Raw genomic sequence first — 6000 nt, forward strand, 5'->3', positions numbered from 1 at the left:
TGTCTCTTGTTTTGCAGGGTTCCGGCGATGGCGGATGACGGGCTGAAGTGAGTTGAAGATGGAGCCCGTGTGATGAATAGAAGCGCCTGGAAGCACGTGAGTAAGCGCTTGTTGCCTGCTTCACGATGCGCTCTAACTGTCTTTTTATTTTGCAGGTACGAGTTCGGAGCGGCTGCAGGGTGCCGGAATACCCACTGGATTAGATGTGGAAAGGAGTAATGGCACGTGAGTATTAAAGTTCCCCGATGTCTTTAAACGCACCTTGTTTTGTCTTTCAGATGCGGATGCAGCGCCGAAGGCCTCCGGAGCGTGCGAAGAGTTGGTAAGCTTTTGTCTTTCAGATGCCGGAATGCAGTATGAAGACCTCCGCAGCGCACAAAGAGTAGGTAAGCCTTTGCCTTTCCGATGCCGGAATGCTAACCTGTTCTTTCTTGTCTTTATAGGTGTTGCTGAAGACTGGATTCAGGATGGTAAGCCTTTTTCCTTAGGCCCAGGACTGGATGCAGAAGACACGATGAGCGTCCTGCTGCAGAGGGTGCAGAATAACGCAAAGCAAGATTCATCCACCGGGTGTGGTTTAAATAGCCTCCTGTAGTGCTTAGGTGTCTCCTTCCACAGCCACGCCTAAGTAAGAAAAGAGTTCCTGGTAAGAAAAGAGTTCCTGCCTTCCAGAAGAGTTCCAGTGTTCTAAATCTAGGGAGTGGCTCCAGCCCCACCCAACAGGAAAAGTAGTTCCAAACAGAAGAGGATCAGAGGCTCAACTGGCAGGCAAGTAAGCAGCATGGTCTGCTGCAGGTAAGTCCACCCAAGCATTATGAGCCCGGCGCTTCCAGCGCTGGGACTGGGCATATTTATGAGCCTGGTGCCACTGGCGCCAGGACTGGGTCCAAAAGGTCCCAATTGGGACTGGTTGGCACTCGGAACCTGGGTTATGGATCTGCTTCCAAGGGAGTTGGGAAAACCCTGACCTTTTGGAAGCAGAGATCATGACAATATGGTGAGCACCAACACACGTGGACGTCCCAGTCAAAAATAAATGGGAGAGGGACATGGACTTCTCAATATCGGAGAACAAGTGGGCTCGGGTTTGGAACAGGTTAAGAAGGTGTCCCAGAATGCGAGATTTCAGTTAACACATTTGTACTTCTACACAGGGTATACATGACCCCGGCGAAGGTACATAGCATTAACCCCTCTATATCGCATGAATGCGCATGCTGTAGTCGGAGACGGGCGTACTACTGGCACATGGTGTGGGAATGCCCCAGAATCTTCACATATTGGGAGGAAGTACTAGCCCACACGAATACACTGCTGAAAAGCAGCCACACTCGGAGCTCATCTATATACTTATGGGGACTGAATCCAGGGGGGAAGAAACACAAAACCCAGAGGAGAGGAAAATAGCACAATTCTTACTAGTATTGGCCAAGAGGCGCATAGCCATGGCTTGGAAAAATCCACAAGGCCCCCAAATCTCACAGTGGCTTAAGGATGTTCACCAGTTGGGGGATGGCCGAATTGGAGATCCTGCGGATGAGGAAGGACCCTGGGGAGTTGGAGGGGATAACTTCGGACTGGAGTCAATTGTTGAACGAACTTGCTTCATCCCTGGACCTGAAACCTCTGTGATATAGACATGGAATGGAAAAGATTCACTTGTAAAGGAAACGGGAGGCTCAGGCTGAGGTCCACTGGGTGGATTTAAAGAAAGAGGGAAGAACGTATCAGGGAATTTGGAGCATTGTAACGGGGGAAGAGACAAATTACAGCCTATGTATTGGGTTATCTGGAAGATGGAATGTTTGTAACCAGAACATTAATAAGAAGATGTTACAAAAAAAATGAGACTACTTTGGTATGCAGAGAATAAAGTTGCAGCCAAGTCTGGTTTTGTTCTTTTAAAAGTACCAGTATATTTGGGCTACCACTGATTGGCTTATCAGATGAATGTGACATGTGCTGAATGTATTAACCTCTTCCCAGGCTGAGAGGCCTATGGTTCAGCTCCACCCAGGAACTGCTTGTTTAGGCTCAAGTGAGAAATGAACACCCCCACCTACAGGTAGAGGGGCTGAGTTCTAAGGGCACGGCTGAACCATAGACTTCTTCATAGAAGCGTTCCTGCAAGCAGTAGGCGAGTAAAAGGGAGTTAATTAATGGTGGATAATTTGATCTACAGGGGGCAGGGTTCAGGAAGCCAACATGCATCCTGTTGGCTCTGTGGACAGCTGAAAGTCCCCTTCTATACAGGTGAAGACATTTCATTACAGAAGGGAAAGATGCAATTATCTCAACTGGTTCTGAAGGGCACAGAGACCACCAGCTTGAAGAACTTGAAGTCTGACAGCAGTTAATAAACCAGCAACCTGGACACAAATCTAACCACGGGTTATTGCTCTGAAGGTAAATTTACCAACTTCCCGGATTGGGAAGTGCAGAAGAGGGTCCTGGCTCTTGCAGGGCAAGTCTACTGGAACACCAGCAACCTTTCAAATCCAAAGGCCTAATGATGACTCAGTATTTGAACATTTTCATGAAGACGCGGTTGAGCCCAACAAGCCATCACAAAACAGGGTTTAAGACACTGATGCTTCATGCACCTGGCCAACTTCTGTGTACCGATACTGTGCTTCATATCACCAAGCTCCCGGGATCACAAGTCTAGGCCCCCGGTCCTTGCCGTTCTCTGCCAATCAAACCTCTGCAGTCTCACTCGCCATATAAAGACGCCTAGACCAAATATTCTACTTCTGCTGAAAAGAGAAGCACCTAAAGACACATTTAAGAAATTAAGAAATAAAAACAAAGGAAGAGATCTCAACGGGCTAGTTGTCCTTTGCCATTCACTATCTCACCCAAAGACTTTTTAAAGTAACCATGTATGTTTTTTGTTTCCCTTTTTCATTTATCTCTTTGACTCTTTTTGCATTGTTTCCTGCAGTACAATTTCCAATTTAAATCTCTTCCTGTAGCATATATTCAGCCTGCATTACTGTGTGGTTTCATCTTGGAAGGGTGGGGGGCCAATCAACATATTTAGTGATGCTGTGTTTTAGTGAAGACATTTATATTCATAAGCCTTGCTTGGCCATTCCAATTATTTTGGTACTTACCGCTCCGTTGTTTGGAAGATTTGATGGGTAATCAACATCCCTGTAGGTTGTAGCCTGCCCTTAGCCCAAGCTTCTAATACAGAAGTGAAAGAGGTACCCTCTTCACTTTCTTTTCTTTTCTTTACCTGACCCGAACTGTGCCACATGTTCGGGCACAGCATATATGTCTTTTCACTCTCTTATAATTCTCCTGGCCCTATCGGTCCTGGGGACAGTCAGCATCTCCCAAAGTATCCCCAAGGGCCTTTACAGAGGAAGAGGAAAGTTCTGACAAATGTATTGTACTACATTACAGTATCTGAAATTGAGATTTGATGAGCAGAAGCTAAAACCATCTCCTCGGTGTGAGCCATCACCCAGTAGGCACTGGGGAACCATGAGTGAGTACCCAGCACACCACAAAGCTAACTTCCACAGGTGGTGCAAACTTCAATTTTTTGCCCGATATGTATGATCCATTATGTTTAAATGTGTCCTAATTAATCTTTAGGATCATTCTCAAATTAACGTATGCATGTTTGTAAGGTACCATTTGGTCTAGGGAACTGAAAGTAGCTCCTGCTAGCTGCTGGTTTCCAGCTAACCAGACTCTCCTAGACCAGAAGCAGGAGCTAAAAAGTTCCCAGCTCCCAGCACTGTTGAACCCTGCATTAAACTGGTGTGATTTGGAACGCAATAAAGGTCTCTTTATTAATAGTTTTCTTTACACTGAATCTATGATAAACTGAAAGAGTGTGGAACGGTTTGTACTGCAAAATCAAATAACAAAATAGGTTTGAAAATGAACCATTTTTTAAATGGCCACCACTCCAACACTTTTCTAGAATCTGATGGAGGTAAGCCTTCATAGCAGTTACATGTAAACTATGTTTTGCCCACAAAATCCTGTGTGTCCCTCTATCTACCCCACACAACCCCATGCTCCATGCTCCAGCACATACCTGATGGGGTCACGGTTCCACTAAATTGTGTGTTACACTTTTATCTCTGGTCGCAACCATTCCACAGTTCCACAACAGACTTAGTTAAATCTCCCCAGTAACAGTGTTATGGTCCATGTATGGCCGCAAGGTTATTCTGGCATTTTCCTTGGGCACTTGAAAACTGTGAGCAAACGCTTTACTTGAATGGTTGTATGTGGTAGATTCAGATCATGGGATACGCATGTACTGATTTGTTCTGAAGCATTTTTCTGTTTTTTTTCTCAGGTGTCTGCCAGGAGATGCTCAATCGCCTGAAGGGGGTGACCCCTGCAATGCTAAACACCATTTCCACCTATATCGGACAATTTGCAAAGACGAACGTAAACAAAGTGCTGAGTTTACTCCTGCTGAACCTCCAGCGTGAAGAGGTACAATAGCCATTCTATGTAGAAGTCATGAGTGTCATTTTGGGGCTGCTATTGGTTGCACATCAAAGCTCTAGGTTGTCCCTAGCAACACCTATGCTCCCCTGGGTAACCCCAGATGCTCTCAGTCTGTAAATGTGCCATCGCTAGGACGTCTACTCGCGGTGGGAGCTTACAAATGTTATCTTTATCTACACTTCTGCCAAATCAACCAAGGAACGGGCATATCAGCTGTTTTATCTCTTGGGGCATACACATTATTCACTGCTCTCTAAACTCTGCCCCCATTCTGTGGCCCATCTTCCTACCCTCCAACACCTGACATATTTTCATTCCACCATCCATTACTAGTTTCCCAGTTAAGGCAGCGCAGCTGTGAAACTCATTGCCCCTTTGCCTAAGAGAACACCAAACCTTCGCCAAATTTAGACAGAACATGACTGACTGGCTGAAAGAAAATGACAAGTAAATTGCCATGCTATAGCCTTACCACGGCCGCCCTTACCATGCAGATGCCAGCCTAAGTATTCTGCTACACTGTGTCCCCAACTGTTCATATCCTTTCTCTTTGTACCTTCCCTCTTCTCCTTGGATATTGATTCTATTAATGTGTAATTAGTCCTCACCGGATGTTTATCCTGTATATTCTGTATATTTTTCCTATTACTTTATATTTGTCTCTTATGTAAATTATGTTGGCCCTCATTACGACCCTGGCGGAAAGCAACTGACCTGACCGCCATAGCGTAAACAGCGTTTCCGCCATTGCACGACGGAGTAAAGTGCGGCTAATTCTGACCCATCGGGCATGAGCACTACGCCTTGGCGGAAGTGCAAAGTCCGCGATGGCGGAAATGTCCCCAAAACGCCCCTCACCGCCGTCGTACGGCGACCTAGGTGCAATTCCGCCACCGATCAAAGCGGTCACCGTAATGAGCGGCAATCGGAAAATACGGTGACCGTAAATATACGGAAACGGAAGCAAAAACATGGTCCCGGAACGGGAAACAGCACGCCGTACACCTATAAAATCAGAATTTCCACACAACCATTAAAAATACTACCCTGAGAGACATCCCAACCCGTCATCCACCCTAGTGAAACCAAAACAATGGGAAAAGTAGCGAAAAAAGCGTGCGACCGCAAGCGGCAGGTCCACTTCTCACGTGAGGAACTCACGGTGCTCACAGAGACCCTCCAGGAGAATGCTGCCGTCGTCTTCTCGACGCAAATGACCAGGACGGCACTTGCGAACAAGAAGGCCATATGGGCCCTGGTGGCACAGCGGGTAAGTGCGGTGGGGACCGCACCCCGCAACCCACAGCAATGCAGAAAGCGATGGGACGACTTGCGGATACGCGTACGGAGCATACTATCCGCCAACCGTAACATTGCCACAGCTACCGGGGGAGGATCGGAATCACCCATCAAGTTGACCCCCTGGGAAGAAATCTGTGCCTCCACCATTGGAATGGAGACCATAGAGGGAGTCGGAGGGATGGAGAAAGGAGTGCAGACATCCGAAGAATCAGGTAG

The sequence above is a fragment of the Ambystoma mexicanum genome, chromosome 4q (assembly GCF_040938575.1).
Source record: "Ambystoma mexicanum isolate Mex_15411 chromosome 4q, UKY_AmexF1_1, whole genome shotgun sequence".
In the NCBI taxonomy this organism is placed as follows: Eukaryota; Metazoa; Chordata; class Amphibia; order Caudata; family Ambystomatidae; genus Ambystoma; species Ambystoma mexicanum.